The sequence below is a fragment of the Hypanus sabinus genome, chromosome 11 (genome assembly GCF_030144855.1).
Source record: "Hypanus sabinus isolate sHypSab1 chromosome 11, sHypSab1.hap1, whole genome shotgun sequence".
Lineage (NCBI taxonomy): Eukaryota > Metazoa > Chordata > Chondrichthyes > Myliobatiformes > Dasyatidae > Hypanus > Hypanus sabinus.
The window spans coordinates 71,619,302-71,637,915 of NC_082716.1; the positions used below are offsets into that span (position 1 = coordinate 71,619,302).

Below are 18,614 nucleotides of genomic sequence, written 5' to 3' on the forward strand. Positions count from 1 at the left end.
ATGCTATTACTGAAAGACACCATGTAACTCAGCAATGGGGCAGCCCCCCCCAAGAGAGCCTTCAGGAGCATTACAAGTCACAGTGTAGAAGCTAAAGGAGAAACTACACCAAGTGATTCTCTGACTATGATTAACATAAAACTACAGAGTGCTTCCATTCCTACTAAACAACAGTAGAAAGGTACTTGAAGACGGTGTGGACAAACATGTCAATGGTTTTATAATGAAGTCAAAAAAGTTTTAAATTATCTTTCTTACAATTGAAAAGGATGACATTTGTTACTTTTGATTAAAAGTATTTCAGCATCGGAATGCTGAATAAAAATGGGATTGTTATCTCTAAGATTTATTTAACGAAATACCACCATCAGACTGATGAACTCATACTGATTTGAGTGTACTCTGTATCATACTGACTGTTCTATTTATTAAAAGTTACTATGATTGCACATTGCACATTTAGATGGAAATATAAAGTAAAGATTTTTACTCCTCATGTATGTGAAGGATGTAAGAAATAAAGTCAATTCAATTCAAATTCACATTACAGGAGAACTGACAGAATAGGTAAAGGAAATGCATTTCTGCTGCCCGGGATTAGGTTACACAAGGAAAAATTTGCAACCCCTAGTGCAGTCTCCACTACATCGGTGAGAACTGACATAGACTGGGGAGAAAGTTCGTCAAACAACTTCACTCCATTCACCACAAAAGGCAGGATTTCCCAGTGGCTGACCATTTAAATTCTACTTCCCATTCCCATAATGACATATATCAGTCCATAGCCTCCTCTACTGTCGTGATGAGGCTACTCTCACATTACCCTCTGTACATGTTGCCCAAGTTACTTTAGCATTTTGTGCATACTGCTTTGGATTTCCATCATCCACATAATCTCTTGATCATAATCAAAAATTTGCAACTGTGTCTTCAACAATCCACTAACAAAATACTTCCAATGAAAATGGAGGTGAAAGCTGATTGATTACTTTGGCAGAAAGTAATCAATGTCAGTTCAATTACTGAATTAAGTTCAATTTTGGGTTGTGGGTGCTGCTGACAAGTCAGAAATATTTTATTATCCCTTACTGAACTGAGAAGGGAATTAGAGTTAATGACTTTAATGGATCTCAAGTCAGCTACAAAATAGGTTGGATAAGGACAACAATTTTTAAAGGAATTAATTAACCAAATAACTTCTTGTAGCAATCTATTTGTTTGTGACTGCCATTAATGATAGATTTTTTTTAAATCCAGATTTATTTAGTTATTTGAATACGAATCCCTCCAACTCCCTTGGTGGTACTAGAACTTGATTCCAAAACAACGGCCCCAGTCTCTGTATGATAGATTAGTAACCTTAAGACATCCAAGTACCAACAGCAGATCTATGAAATTAGGCCACAGATGTGACATAAAATCATGCAAGTGGGGTTGGGGAAGGAGTTGAGTTATTGAGACTGAGGCAAGTGCTGATGGGTGGAAGCCCCCACCTTGCTCCTTCTCCCATCATAGTTTATCACTCATTAGTACTGTCACATACCAGCCCATCTTATCCTTCCACTTTTCCTCTTTATGCTATCTTCCTCTCCACTCAAACCCTGAGACAGTCACCCTCTGCCTCCTAAACTGATGCTGCTCAACTTATTGAGTTCCTTCAGTAGTTTGTTTTTTGCTCCAGAAGTTATTTGAGTATTGTTATAGAGAGAAAAAAAATAATTATCAGTCACTCCACTAATCACCAACCAATTGAACCTGAGAATGTTTGGTTTCACTAGACGCAGTGGGTTCAGAATGAATTAATTCCTTCGAAAAAGATATTAAATACCCAGACACCAACTTATCAAAAATAACACTTAAAAAGCACATGATGCCACTGGACTTGAAACAAACGGAATTCAAATAAGAGCAGAGAAACAGAATAAATGGCAAGATCTGATCAGTCATTATCTTGCTGATGGTAGAATAAGCACAAAGAATCTATGTCTGCTCCTACATCCTTATGTAATATCTTTCCAGAGAAAGTCAGCATTTTTTTAATTTGAGCTATCAAGAAGCCACAGTATCTGAATTAAAACAACAGGAATGGCTATAAATGATAGGAATGCAAGTTGAACCTATAAAAATTACATGCAACTCTCTCCAGCGATCCCCCTCCACCCCCCCAACACACACAATCAGTTCACTGATTTAGCTCTGGAAACTGTGCTTAAGAAGAGGAAAAACATTATTGGAGAAGAGAATTATATGGCTAAAATAAACTATTCAGCCATAAAAGGCCAGAAAAGATTTGAGCCTTCAGAGATGAAGTTAAAATCATCTTGTGTGCTGTTCAAGACGGGGGGGGGGGGGGGGGGAAACAGGATGAAATACTGTAAAGCAGATATCAAAAATTGTTGATTGGAGGCATTTCTTTATACATATCAAGATTAATCAATATTAAGAACAATGTTTTCAAAAAGTATAGTTTTCATTTCACATGCATGTCAACACATCTATAAAAAAACCAGAATGAAACATAAAGGTTAGTCAACTCATTTCTGTCAGAACTACTTCAAATAACAGAGCAAACAAATATAAATTTCAGTAATGGAAAATGCTAACAACGTCTTACTTGTTCACTTCGTGTAAACTTAACCAACAACATTGAGCAAAATAACTAGGCAGGAGGTGGAAGTAAATGAAAGCCAGTAGAGATCTGAAAGCAGCAAAGAGCATTTGATTGATCTACTTGATTTTTTTTGTTCGGTCATAAGGTGGATAAAACTCTGCCATGGACTGTCCCAAGCTCGGATGCTAAAGGAGGAGGGTTCAGGATGGGGCGAGCAACACCATCCCTTTTAAAACCCCAGTGCTACAGAAACACCAACAGAGGCTCCAGAGGCCTCAGCCCTGAAGAGGAAGATTCTTCAAAGAAGAGGACTGCCCCACAACAGAAGACTCTGCCGAACTGCTGTTGGTGGCCTATGCCCCAGTAGGGGTGATAGGGTAAGAAAGAAAGATAAGGCAGATAAAATGAATGCAGTACATCTTGTTCATATGATTTTCAGGAAGACTAGCCCAGATGGGAAGTTGGTTAACAGACAAAAATAGAGTTGTTATAGGCGTGTTTTCCAGAATGGAGTACAATAAACACTGACAACTCCCTCCCACTCACAGTGATATTAGCATGAAATGGCTGCGGTGGACTAGATAAAATTTATAGATAATACTAAATTTGGAAGTATAATCAAATGAGGAGGCTAGCAATAGTGAAGATAACAAATAGTAGCAGGAGGGGCAGACCAGCAAATTATATATTTTATAAAATTACACACACACACAAAGAAAATATTAATTAAAATTAGAGTACACAAGACTGGGAATATACCGGCATGGTTTGAGGATCAGTTAACAGAAAGGAAACAACATGTTGTTGGCTGTAACTGGTGGGGTGGCACTGGGTTTAATGCTGAGATATCAAATGTTCATAACCAACATCAATAATCAGGATAAGAAAACCAAACATTATACATCAATTTATACTGTATTGCTGCTGAGCTACTAGCATGGATTATGTGCCTTCAGACACAGATTAAGTAAATGGATGAATACAATGTGGAAAATGCCAAATGAACCACTTAAGTAGAAAAGAAAAAGAAATTTTTAAATGGGGAGAGATTGGAAGGTATTGGTGTTCAGCATGAGCTGGTTGTCTTTAAATACAAATATGTGCAAATTACCAGCAAGGAATTAGCAAATTAAATTTTATGTTCCAATTACTGAGGCTCCATTGGGACTGAACATGAAACAGCATTCAGGTCTACACTTTCTACCTAGGAAGGATAGAACTGCAGTACAATACAAATAGCTTCACCAAATTGATTCCTAGGGTTCATGGGGGTTGGGCAAAGTTGTCATCCTATGAAAAAAGTTTAAGCAAGACGAACTCATTAAAACACACAAAAACTTGACAGGGTGGAAACAAAGATGACACTATCCCTGCCGACGGGTTTCGGCCCAAAACATCAAAACTACACTTTTTCATAGATGCTGCCTGGTCTGCTGAGTTCCTCCAGCATTTTGACTGTGTTGCTCAGATTTCCAACACCTGCAAGTTTTCTCTTGTTTGACACCTTCCCTTACTGGGTGTCCTGAACAGGAATTACTCTCAAAGTGAGAGGTCAGCAGATATGATTTGATGGGCCTATCAAGGCATCAAATCTAAGGGACACCACCAGGAAATTGAAACAAAGATAAAAAGATGGCAAGCAGAGACCTGGGCTGAATGGCTTATTACTGTGTTTAAGTTCTTTCATTCATATCTCTAGATACAAGGAAACATTAAATTTTGATAGAGTAGTAAGAAATGGATCCAGCCTTGTGCCTATGTGGAAAAAGGAAGAGCAAGAGACCAAGAAGTTTCTCTATTACAAGCTGCCAGAGGCTTAAACTGAATGCAGACCTCCTTGTCTTAACAATTCTTAGAACAAAATGGAGGGATGTTTGGGGATAGTTTTGTGATTAATGGTGCAGCTTAAGAACATGTTTAAAATTCACAGAAAACCAAGGACAAATTACAAAGCCTCATTACCTTGTTTTCAAAATATTACAATGCATTAAGATCTTAAGTTTCACAATAATGGAAGAGAAATCTATACATTTTGTTTGGAATAAAGTCTTAAAATACTATGCAACTACTATAATGCACATCCTAGATGAATCAAAAATTATTTACTTTTCCAATGTACCAAGAAACAATCCACCCATCTGATAAAATAATTGGCTATGAATTGCTTGTTTTAATGTTGAGGGTTTCCAACTATATTCCTCTTGAACTGATTAATGTATTATGCTGTCGCATTTTCAGGTAATGTTTTAAAAAGTGCAAAAGTAAATGAAATGTGTCAACGACTAAAAAAAGTGTTAAAAGAATCTGAATCACCTACCCAGTTAAGATAAACTTTTCCCCCACCCTCCATTGTTCTTTTCAGAAGACTGTCATCCAACCTTCTTCCAGTACTGCAAGATAATGTTTCACAAAGTAAAACTTTCCTCATCCTAACAACCAAGTTTCAATTATAAGAAACAGAGCAGAATCTGTGAACCCATCAACAATTCATTGATACCAATACCATTCTTGGTCTTCACACCAATTTTCTACTCCCTTTTAAAACCCATGACTCAATTTTAGTTCATACGTTTTTCAGTTTGTACCTGAGGTAATGTTCGAAGACACTACCTCTACGAGACTAGAAAATTCCCAGGAGTCGCAGCCCACCAAAGAAATTCCTCCTCGGCAACCAATCTAATTAATCCCTTATTCGGAAACTATGATCTGGTTCTAAATCTCCCCTCAACTCTTCACTGCCAATAGTGGAAATATACTCTCAATGCCAACCTCTTCAACTCACCCCACCCCCAAAATGCTAACATGTTTTAGTAAGTGTCTCTGATTCTTCCAAACTTCAATGACTACAACCACAATCTACCTAATATTTCTTTAATCCTCAAACCTTCATTCAGTAATGAAGCTGGTAAACATTTTTTGCATCGTCTCCAAAGCAAGTACAGTGTGTCCTTCTTTAATTGTGGAAACCAAAACGCCATGCAGTGTGCCGATGCAATCGGGCCAGCAACTTGAGAGGTTGCATCAAAACTTCTCTACTTCATCCCTTACAGTAAATGCCAACATTGTATTGGCCTTCCGAAATCACCTTTGTGTTTCCAAACTGTTCCTGTGACAACTTTGTCCTTTGAATCACAGCAACTTCATTAATTGAAAGCATAGGCCAGATGACCGACTGACGTGCCCGGCAGCCAATCAGAACACCAATTGGTTGAGCAGGCCCGCTGAAAAGCCAATAAGCGGATAAGGGGGGCAGAACATTGGTGCAAGCGGTTTGGTTGCAGCTCGGCTGGCACTGCCTCTCCGTTGACGGTACTTGGAGACCGTGACAACTGAAGGCTTGGAGCACCGGCCATAAACCGAGAGCAGCTCAGAGTCTAGGCCGGCAAATGGTACACCTGCTTTCAATCCAGGGGAACGACGCGGTCCGCCGGTCAAACCAACAAGGCCAGAGCAGTGATGAAATAAATTAGAAAAGGAAGGCCGCCAGACGAGAACGGAGAAAGCGAGTGACAGTCCTCCGGGCAGATCGCCCGCACAATGTCCTTACCAGGAAGTACCAAGCTCAGCTTGGGCGGCCGACGGCGCTGCGGTTACCCGTCTGGTCACTCCGGCCTCGGGTCACCCTACGGCGCCCGCTCCCCGGCACAAAATGCGAGCGCGAAGCCGGGACTCGGGCTGGCGACCGGATGCTCGCGCGCTGATGTCAGTACAGCAATCACGCGCCGCACTCCAGCACTACCCGCGCCGCCATAGGTCTGCACGTCCCAGCATTCCTCGGCGGGAGGGGAGGGGCGGGGCCGGGCCGGGCCGAGGTGTGCGCGCAGGGCTGCTGTGCACCCCCTCGGTGGTTCGTTGTAGCTCTATACGTTGCCCTGTGTCTCAAGCTGGCATTTCACCGTCCCTGTCTTGGATCTTGCCGGTAGTCACTATTTCTTCAGTTCTTGGAGGTAGTATCGCAGAAACCATTATTAATGCGCTGTACGATGCGGGGTTTTCGTCTGTGCTGTTGTACCTCCTTTGCAATGGAGCTTTTCAAATTTCCCCAGCTGTGTTACAAATTTCTGTGTGCAGGTAAAGTCTCCCATCCCAAATTTGATGAAAAACACGTCACGGCAACATGTAGTGACACAGTGGAAAAAGATAAACAGCCACGACAGCATCAAACCGATTAAATTAGAAGATTTATGCGATTAGCTTTATGAATCTAGTTGAAATTTGCTGCAAGGAGAAATGACAACGAAAATAAACTTTAAAGTGGGAGACATTGCAGACTGGATGTATTTACTGTTTTGTCAGAGAAACACCCACGAAGTAATTGAAACAACCGAAACACACAAAACTGCTTGTACCCTACTGACCACCTAATTTAAGTGAGATCATAAATCTCTTTTCAAGATGAAAACAAAAACAGGACAGGACTTGTGGTGACTTTTTACGTGTAAGCTATTGAGTAAGTTACAACTGCCACATCACATACGGCTCGTAAGTTTTCGTTAGGTCACAAAGGTGTCCAATGTTAGTTATTATTTAATTATTTCTTATGCTGCCTGGATGTTTCACGGATCACCAAACTTAGATTTTTCATTGCAGTACAAATTCTTTTCACGGTGTTTTGTTATCTTGAAATAGATTTTGGATGCATTGGGTTTTTTTAACTACACAATTTCAGCAAGAATTCAACATGCAGTGTTCTCATGTTGCAATTTTGTCCCGCTCCAATATAAAATATAGGTAATATTGTGCAGAAATTTTGGACTTTTATATGACGTGTTAAAACAGGTTTCCATATATCCTGATAGGACTGTAAAAAGTATTTAATGACCCGGTTTTAAATAAGGGCAGTGCTGTTAATATTGTATTGTTTAATTAAAATATGATGGCAGAATATAGTATTAATGGTAAGGCAGTGTGGAGGATCAGAGGGATCTTGGGGTCCGAGTCCATAGGACGCTCAAAGCAGCTGCGCAGAGAGGTAATGTTGCAGCTATATAGGACCCTGGTCAAACCCCACTTGGAGTACTTTGCTCAGTTCTGGTTGCCTCATTACAGGAAGGATGTGGAAACCATAGAAAGGATGCAGAGGAGATTTACAAGGATGTTGCCTGGATTGGGGACTATGCCTTATGAAGACAGGTTGAGTGAATTCAGCCTTTTCTCCTTGGAGTGATGGAGGATGAGAGGTGACCTGACAGAGGTGTATAAGATGATAAGAGGCATTGATCATGTGGATAGTCGGAGGCTTTTCCCCAGGGCTGAAATGGCTGCCACAAGAGGGCACAAGTTTAAGGTGCTTGGGAGTAGGTACAGAGGAGATGTCTGGGGTGGGTTTTTTTACACAGAGAGTGGTGAGCGTGTGGAATGGGCTGCTGGCAACGGTGGGAGAGGCGGATACAATAGGGTCTTCTAAGACCCTATTTTGGATAGGTACATAGAGCTTAGAAAAATAGAGGGTTATGGGTAATCCTAGTAATTTCTATGGTAGGGACATGTTCAGCACAACTTTGTGGGCCAAAGGGCCTGTATTGTGCTGTAGGTTTTCTATGTCTCTAAGACCTGATCACCAAGATACAATGTGAAATCAATGGGCATCAAAGGGCTGGTTTATTCAGGATCACATTAACACGATATTACAGTGCACACTATTTACTGTTTCAAATTATAACATTGTCTTCACCATTCAGAATGCACTTGAGCTCCTGAGGTGCCCAGTAGTCTTAGAAATCCCACATTGTACCCATGGATACCACATGCTCCTTCTTCAAGGACATATGGGCATGAATATAACACCAGTGGCCATTGGCCCTTGACTACCACCTACTGTTGGCATTCAATGACATTAACTTCGCCAAGTCTCCTAGAATCAAATTAAGACCATAAGAGGTAGAAGCAGAATTGGGTCATTTGGTCAATTGAGTCTGCTCTGTCTTTCAATATTTTCCCGCTCAACTCCATTCTTCTGTTTTCTCTCCATAACATGACACCCTTAATAATCAAGAAACTATCAACTTCCAGTTTAAATATGTTTATCTTGGTGGCCATCAATTACTAGGAAGTTCAATTAACCAGCAATATAAATGCCATAACTGATGTGAAACTTGTTGTGAGTGACAAGTGAGTAAGTATGTGTCTTGCCAGCAATGTGCTATCCCAAAAAAAATAAGTTTTAAAATATTGAGGCAAGTAACTAAATTCCATTATTGATCGCAACCACACCCAACAAACAAGTGTTTGATACAATAAACCTAATTGTAAATATTGTTCTTATATAGCATGTACATGCCCATTATAATACATCGCATATTGATCACTTACCAAACAAAAAAGAGCAAACCCATAACAATAGTAACTACATATATTATTTACATACAATATGCAGGTAATTAATTACAGAATACATTTGGTCAACAACTGTAAAGTTAGCTGAACGTAAATCAGCACATCTCATCCTCCCAACGTAAATAAATTAATATGAACACAGACACCGATAAAGCTAGTGGATGACTAATTTCACATCCTGTACTCCAGTTGCTTTACTGATAAATAACAATGAATATACTATATCACATGTTTTTTCAACTGTGAAGCCAAAGCTTAATTGCAATCAACAAACCCATTAACAATTACAGTAATTGGAATTAAACATAATTTCTAAACCATTATAACAGGCACAATAATAACAATTGCTAACTTTTTTCTGAATAGTTTTCATATTCTTGGCTTCTCTTTCACTATAGCCCTCTCTTCAGTTCCCTGCGAAAATCCATCTTGGTTCTAAATACCATTATCAATTCTCCCTAAATTTTCCTTTTGGAATCTTTACTTCTGTCTATAACTGCCAGAATCATGTAAAATTCTTATAACTTCGATCTTAACCTGGTCTGCCACTTTCAATGAAATGAGCACATACACTTCCAGAACTCTCTGTTTCTCTACACTTTCACTATTTGTGCCTTCCATTTTATTTTGCAATATGAAATGCCCTGTATATCTCAGCATTAAGTTTCATCTGCCACCCACTTCACTGGCCCATCTAGATTGTCTTTCACTATCCTTCTCAGAGTCATAAATTTTGTCTTGTGGGAAACCCAAGTCCAAATTATTAATCCATATTAATTGTAGTAGTGGTGACCACTTCCCTCATGACTGAGTAAAAAGCACTTTCAAAACTGTTCTCGGTTTCCTGTTGCTCCCTCCATGCTCTGCTTTACCTAAGCAATACTGGTAGGTATTGATCCAGACTATGGCTACCAGTACTGTACCCTAATGTTATACAGTGACAAACCTGTATGTACCAATATTACACCATATTGTTACACTTGTTCCCAGCAGTGTCACACTTGTACAAACCTGCTCTATAACAAACTGAACTCCAATGAACTCATAGTGACAAACCTTTCCCAAGCAGTACTGTATCGTGGAGTTATACAGTGATAGATCTATACCCAGTAGCTTACCTGTAGCCTGTTTAGTTCAAAAAAGGTTGCATGTGAAACAACCATAATGTCATCCAAGGTCAAGCCTTTTTAGAACCCACCACCCCATCTCCTACTGTTTCAGAAGGGATCCAACTGAGCGCAGTTAACCCCTTTTCTAAACATGCTGAAACTGCTAAGGACTGAAAGTAGAGATTTCTGTCACTAGGACTTTTCACTCTGACCTGCTTTTTGACCCTGCTTGTTGTTTCTCTCTGCAGACTTGTATTGCAACCACATTAATGGTCCCCATAGAGACTTACAGTATGTACACCTTCTGCCCAAGTCTCTCACTGCTATTGAACTGCACCATTTGTTATACTTGCTGCACTGTGGTGCAGTAAATATGTGCACAGCTCTTCCTAGTGGACATACATACTGTCAATACTCCCCAGGTTTCAATGAACTCTTATGAGGTCTTCGAATGTCACCGAACATACATTCTTCATTCTTTCCTCAATTCACAGTACAGCTTTCCAGTGTTGGTGTATCCCAGCCCTTTTGCCACCATGCCCACTTCCACAGAGAGAATTACCCTGCCTGTACCATGTTCTCTTTTCCAGGCTTACTGTCTCTTATCTTATCAGCTGGTTGAACAATGGTGACCAACCTCTCATTCTCCACGATTACCTTGTTAGAAAATTGTTACTGTCTTCCTGGTTTGGCTGCAACTTTCTTTGAGCTCTAAACCTCCTGACACCTTGTGCAGCTCACCTTATTTACTACGCAATGCAGCACTTCTTTGAAGAACACAATTTGTCAGCCAGAGCAACACAATCAAATGAATGCCCATGATCACACACATGGTCATTACTATGATGGGCAGAAGGATCCATCCATCTCCACTGACAACGTAGCAATCTTACTCTCCAATAACCTGGACATTTACCTTGCATTAGTTAACAAAAAGTATTAAATGTATGATTCATATACAGTAGTTCATGCTCTAGAACCAGCCAGCTTGTTTCTGTGTCAATAGGCATGGTATAATTGAAGAAACCTTCCAATCTATGGTTGGTAACTCCCTGCATGTAGTAATTATATTTCCAGCTTTTTGATCTTCAATTCCAGCACACAAAAATAATCCACTGGGGAATGTTCTTTCTCTTTGCCCCCATCTGTCCAAGGAAATTGGATTCAAGATTGTATAACGGCATTTCCAGTACTCAAGTATAAAGGAGAACAAAATAATTGTTACTCTTGATCCAATGCAGCACAAAAAAATACAATAAGATAAAGAACACAGTAATTTAAAAAATATATAAATATAAGATAGTTTATATATATAGATTGATTGTCTATAACATGACATTAGGCACAGGAGTATCGATATATATGACTGACAGGAAATGATAAAGTAGTGATGGGGTGGGTTAATGGGTGGAGGTGTTGAAATCAGCCTTATTGCTCAGGGAAAGTAACATTTTGAGTCTGGTGATCCTGGCATAGATAATATGTAACCTCATCCTTGATGACAGACAGTCCATGAGCTGGGTGGGCAGGATTCTTCATGATGTTACTGGCCCTTTTCTGGCACCTTTCTGTATATATGTCCTTGGAATGGATAGGCTCGTGCTGATAATGTGTTGGGCAATTTTGACTTTGTGTTGTAGAGCCTTCCTGTCCGCCATAGTACAATTTCTGTTCCATGCAGTGATGCAGCATGTTAGGATGCACATCTGTAGAATGAAGTGAGTACAGATGTACATTGTCTAGCTCCCTTCACCCTTCTCAGAAAGTAGCTGGTAAGCTTTCTTGACTGTGCAGGATGTGTTCTTAGACCATGAGAGATTGAGTGAGAAGTGTGCTTCCAGGAGTCTGAAACTGCTCATAGTTTCCACTACTGTGCTGCTGATGTAAACAGGGGTGTGAGTTCTTCCAAAGTCAATAATCATCTCCTTTGTCTTGCTGACATTGAGCAAGAGAGCACCAGCCCTTGAGCTCTTTCATCTCTTATCTGTAGGCCATCTATTCCTTGTTGGTGATAAGCACACTGTTGTGTTATTAGCGAACTTGACAATATGATTACTCGGGTGTTTGGCCGTGCAGTCATGTGTGAGTAGAGCATACAGCAATGCGATAAGCATACTGACTATTTGAGGTCTGTTGGTTGTGATAATTGCCCTAATAGCAATTGTTTTCTTTAGTAGTCTGTACGTGCATTCAACATGTCCTATTGCATGATTATTGAAGTATCTTGAAGAAGCATGAAAAATTTGGAGATATCGGGTTTGCTGACCACAAAGTTCTAAATTCAAATGAAGACGTTAAGTCCTATCCATAAGGGAGGTTATACTGCAACTACCTACTCTTCAAAAACTACAAACTTTGTAGTTCACTTTTCTGTTTATCTTCCACGGTAAGTTTAGAGGCCAATACCACTATAAGAGTAGTGGGTCTGCCCTCCCTACTAAGGAGGTGATGCTTTCAGTTAACATAGTAGTTCAAACACAGTTATTTCATTTTTAGTGCTACACATTTAAATCCAGCCAAGATTCTTAAAATACTTTAAAATCTCATGGAGAATTTTTGTCCTTAAAAAAGCATTTCCATATTACAAACAATTTCTAAAGCACAAAGGATTTCCAAATCAAAGATATAATTTCTATCAGCAAAAATGACTACTAACAATGCATATGAATGAGTCCTCCGTCATGGAAATCGAAGGAAAAAGAATGGATTCTAATCACCCTGTCTTTCTGCCATTCTTCTTGATTGTCTTTAACCATAACTAATAAGCCTGAACTGCTCTCTTTGTACTGTTTTCTGCCACTTGGGTGATTCCATGCATCTGTGATTTTTCCAGATACCCTTTTTGCACAACCAGCCTAAAACAGGGTGTCTTGCAGAAGATGGTGCAAGCAAACAATGTCACCAAAGGCAACATCCTTCAGGTGATTTACAGTTTGACTATGTGTTTTCGGGCTGACTGAACGATGTGGCACTTTGCTGTCTCCAAGGAATTTCAGTGAGGTTTGGAATGGAGTGTGCAACCTGGAGGCCAAGAAAGCTGGAGACGGTGTGAGTCCATGATTGATTCCCTTTCTTGCCAATTTTGCCAATTAAAGTGCCTACCAGTCAGGCAGTCTCAGGCTCTCTCTCTCCCCCCATCTCTCTCTCCTCCTCCTCCCTCCTCTCTCTCTTACTCCCCCTCCCTCCCTCTCTCTCTCTCCCTCCCTACCGCTCACTGCTGCTGCAGGATGATGCCAGAGTCTTGAGTTACCCCTTTTATTTTGTGCAATTTTGATTGGGGCAGACTGTCTCTGCAGCCTGCCGTCAGTGAATGTCTCAGCACTAAATTGAACTAAACTGAACATTCCTAGACTGTTTCAAGGACTCTGTAGTTCATTTTTTTTTATATTCTGTGTGTTTTCAGTCATTTTTCTGCTGTTTGCATGATTTGTTCTTTTTTTGCGCATCGAGTGTTTGATGTTTTCTTTGAACGGATACCATGGTATTTCTTTGTTTCATGGCTGTCTGTGGGAAGATAAATCTCAGGGTTGTATACTGCATACATACTTTGATAGTAAATGTACTTTGACTTTCTGACCTGGGGTCCATGGACCTCTTTCTCAGTGGTATTGGTCCATGACATAAATAAAGGTTGGGAACCCCTGGTCTAAAAGCTTCTTGGAGACACAGTTCCCAGATTCCCACAATTAATGCTGTGCAGTTGACTCTTTGAACATACACACTTTCCAACGGTTAACAGATCAGCCGTTAGATATGCTAAGTGATACCAATCTGCTGTGCAAACTTATTGAACTAAATAGCTTAGCCAACTTTTCTGTAGTTTGAAACAAGCTCTATTAAATAACCTAATGCCTTACACTACAACTCTTGAGAAGTCAGTCTAGGTGCTGTGAACAAACATCTTGCACTCTATTGGCAGTGTGTATGTTTGCAAAGCTGTCCTTTTAATTTCAATCTGTTTATTGCTTGCTATTTACATTAAAAACTAAAGACTGGTTCATGTTTACAACAAGAAACTAAACAAAGAATATCAGTTGGAAGTTTAATTTAATCAAAATGACAGTTTGATCGCTAGAAGTGTTAGCTGTTGTGTTTAGAAAGCTGAGTTTGGCAAAAATGGCCCCAGAACCTATTTGTGTGAATATCCATCACACAAACAGACTCACAAGCAGTGCATGCATAACTGGTCTTTTCTGGTATTTCTGCTTCCTTTCTCTTTTCATCTACTTTGTTTTTCTCTAAGGTCTGAACATTTGCTGTCTTGAAGCTCTTAATTTTTACTATGTACAGAACAAGTGTCTCGTACATTTCATCTTACCAACAGATTTGTTATATCTGTATATCAAAAAGACTGTAGATGCTGGAATCTAAAATAACAACAGGAATTTCTGGAAATACTCAACAGGTAAAGAGGCATCAGTGGGAAGATGAACAAAATTAATATTTCAGGTCAAAGACCCTTTATCAAATGGAAGCTGAGATAGTGAATTAAAGTACCAAGCAATGAGAAACTCAGGATTGCCCTGTGGACTCAATGCAGATGCCTGGAAAAGTGGTCACCCCAACTGTATTTGGTTTACCCAATCTAGAAGAGCCACATTCTGAACAATGAATGCAGTACACTAGACTGGAGGAATTTCTGTTTGACCTAGAATGATTGTTAGGATCCCTGGATGGTTACTTTTATCTGCTACTTCCATTGTCTACTATTATCATCACTCTATGTAAGACATATGATATAGGAGCAGAATTAGGCCATCAGAACACTCTATTCTGTTCTTTCCATTTCATCTTTGATTAGTTATTTGTTACTTCCCGGCAATGGTTTTCATTACCGACATAGCATCTATATCTGAGTAAAATGAGTAGCAAGTGTAGGGTCTCTTATCAATTATTCTTTATTGATGGGAAACAACCGGCAACTGACAACAGTAGCTGATATGGCAATGCATTGAAAATCATACCACATCATGCCCATATTTTTAAAGTATGCAAGGATTCAATAATCTACAATGATCACTGGCTCAATGAAATTTAAGAACAAACTGTAAATGTTAGTTTTCCCAGAAAAGCCACATTCCATGAGTACACTTAAAAAAGAAATTCCAAAGCTCTTTATGAGAAATACACACAAAACATTGGAGGAACTCAGCAGACCAGGCAGGATCTATGAAAGAGTATAGTCAATGTTTCAGGCCGAGACTGTTCATCAAATGGAAAAAAAGGTGAGGAGTCAGAGTAAGTAAGAACTCTTCATGAGAGTTCATTATGTGTGACCTGTGCTATACTTCAAAAGTGCATTGAGATATTACTGAAGTCATGAGAAGTGCTATGTTAATGATTATCTTTAAGAAACAGGAATTGAGACTGTGGTAGTCTTATCTGTTGTATCAGAAATTTTGGCTATTAAGTTCTTAAAATACTTTGCTTGGAACAATTGTATTTGAGTGCCAAAGAATAAGCAAATTACAACAGTCCCGTACACATATGAGGAACCCAGGTTCAACAACTATTTGAATAATACATTCAAATAAAGGGCTTAAGTTTCCAAACAATTCTGGGCAGGAAATGTCATATGATGTGAAGTTTGCTGCTGTTTATAGTGTGGAAGAGCAAACTGACATGCAATGTTAGGATTGCATTTCATGACATTGTATTTTTTTGGATAAACATTGCATATAGAGCTTTATTTGTTATAAGTTACAATTAAAACAAACCAAATACAAACATTTTAAGAAAGCATTCAGTTAATTTGAGTAATTCATCAACAATGTGACTAAGATATTTGCTTTGTGTTTACTCTTTATAGTCAACATAAGTGTTTGTGCACAGAATTCCAATATCTGTATTTGCATTGGAAATTCTGTACTAATTATTTGAATAGCATAGGAATTAGCAATTGTGGACAGAGATTTTTTAAATTATCCTGTACATTTTCAGAACCCAAAACCTGAAATCTAATGGAGATTGGCTGGAAGAGCAAGCAACTAATACTCTCACAAGAGGCTTGCAATGTCACACTACAAACAGCAGCAAAACTTCACATCTCATGGCCTCCTTATCTTAATATTCTCTCCAGTTTTAACACAAGCCGGTTTGGCTTCCCATGCTTTGCAAAATCTAACAGGGAAAATGAGATGAGAAGGACCAGATTCATCAGGAAACTTTCTTTTGAGTGGGAAATGGAAGGAAGATTAGGAAATTTTCCAACAAACATAAAAAGGTATGGACTAAATTGTCATCATACTGCCTTGCAACTGTGATTGAATCTGCAGCTGATCATGATTTCAGCCCCCAACATAACTTAAAAGTGCTGTCTCCACTCTACCACACTAATGTCAATGATCCACACCACAACCAGAATGTTCCTTCAGATACTAATCTTCCTCAACCACAAGTACATTTCACCCTAATCATGTATTATCCTTCATAACAGAGAACTTCACCTTTCACTACATTCTACACTGAGATCTGTCACTAGTGCTGTTCGGGAAGGTTTAAACTAATATGACAGAGGATTGGCAAATCCAGCAGAGGAAACAAAACAAAAGTTAGTAAAGAAAAAAGTCAGAGTGAAGTACAGAAAAGACATAAAGTTACTAGATTCTAAAAGGACAATAAGTGCAAGGGCACTTTATCTGAATGCCAGTAGCTGAAGCATGGTCATTGAATAGAACAGTACAAAGGGGTATGATATGGTGGCCAGTGGAAATTAGTGAGTGAGTGGGCCTCCATTGGTCGGGGCAGGCCATGGATGTTGCACCTGAACTCTCCAGATATGCAAGCCTGAGCAGCACAATATGGAGAGAAGCTGTTGTCCATGGAGCAAACTCCCCCTCTCCATGGAGCTGATAAACCCAAAGGAACCAGCAGTGCCGCAGGCGTTGAACTCAGCGTAGGGCTGCCTTATGGACTCCATGTCCAGATTTTTCCATCGGGGTTTACTCCCAAAGCCTTCCCCATGTGTGGGCAGTGGAGGTGCGAGATCAGTATTTTTCTTCTCCTAGATGACCTGCCAGCCATAGCTGAAGAGCCCCAATTGCCTGAAGTGATTGATTTTTAGATGCCAATGACCCACCTTTGCCCCTTCTTCGGTCAGTAGAAATGGTTCCGCCAACACAGTAGCTAAGCCGCATGTGAAGGCAAGGAACCAGACTTTGTAGACAGACGTTATTTGAGGTGCATGCAATTGGGAGCATTTAATAGGTAGTGGGAGCTTGTCCTTATTACCACCCCTGGCCTTAACAACCTGAAAGAACCAAATTGGGAATTAAAAATCCGACAATATCAAGTAATGTGGTAGGATAGACGACAAGGTATAGGGGGTAGGGAAGCACTCTTAATTAGTAATGAGATCAGGCTTATAGTGAAAGATATAAGATCTAAGGAGCAGAATATTGAGTCCTGAGTAGATATTAGGAATAGTAAAGGGAAAATAAATCAATGGTGGGAGTTGTCTATAGGCCACCAAATAATAATATTACAATGGCAGAGGCAATAAAGCAAGAAATATCTGATGCACACAATAAAAGAATGGAACAGCAGTTGTTATGGAGCACCAACTTGCACATTGGGCGAATCAAGTTGGTCGAGGTGGTCTTGAGGAGGACGCTATAGAATACATTCACTATAGCTTTTTTGAAAACCATGTTAGTGAACTTACAAGGGAAAATGTTGATTTAGAATTTGTCCTGTTCAGGTGAAATTAATGATCTTGCAGTTTGGGATCCTCTTGGAAAGAGTGATCATAGTATGACTGAATTTCTCAAACAAGTGGAAGGTGCAATACAGTAGTTCAGTCTAAAAACAGTGTACAGTATTACACCTAAACAGGGTAACTACAGTGGGATGAAAGAGCAGGCTAGTTTAGGCTGGAAACGCAAGCTACGTGGTGGGACAGTTGAGGAACAGTGGAAGACTTACAAATAAATTTTTTACAGTGCACGACGAAAGTATATTCCAATTAAAAGCAAGGACAGTAAGGGTGGGGAACGCCAGATTTGCATAACTTAAGAAATGAAAGAAGGTACCAAACTAAAAGCTCGCGCATACCAAGTTGTCAAGAGTAGTGGGAAACGGCAATATTGGGATAACTTAAAATGCAACAAAGAACCACAAAGCAAAAAATGAGGAAAGGGAAGATAGATCCTGAAAGTAATCCAGCACAAAATATATAAAACATATAATAAAAGTTTTTATAATTATATGAAGAGGAAAAAGATGGCTAACGTGAACATGAATCACTAGGAAGATGAGAAGGGGAATTAATATTGGGTAATGTGTAAATGGCTGAGGCCTTGAACAGACAACTATTTTGTACCACTCTTCATAGTAGAAGACATGTCCAGCATGCCAAAGACAGATGTTATTGATGGGAGGTATTCACCTCAATACAATCATTGTCACTGAAGAGGTAGTGATGAGGAAACTAGTAGGCCCAAATGCAGACAACTCCCCTGGTCCTGATGCAATGCATCCCAGTGTAATGAAAGAAATGCCAGAAATTAAAGCACACAGAAGAAAATCTGCAGTTGCTGGAAATCCGAGCAACACAGAGA

The 18,614-nt window shown here is 39.6% G+C and overlaps 1 protein-coding gene across 6 annotated transcripts in view; it reads right to left on the reverse strand.

Moving 5' to 3' along the window:
- Window positions 1-6,384, reverse strand: part of nek7 (NIMA-related kinase 7) — a 240,360-nt gene extending 233,976 nt beyond the window's left edge. For 4 of the 6 annotated variants that reach the window (XM_059984695.1, XM_059984697.1, XM_059984696.1 and 1 more), the window contains exon 1: window positions 6,159-6,384. The gene's annotated coding sequence lies outside the window, so the exon portion shown is untranslated. Of the gene's footprint in view, window positions 1-4,928; window positions 5,002-6,158 lie in introns of all 6 variants that reach the window. The other 2 variants (XM_059984698.1, XM_059984694.1) reach the window with 1 other exon arrangement.
- Window positions 6,385-18,614: the final 12,230 nt, after the last annotated feature.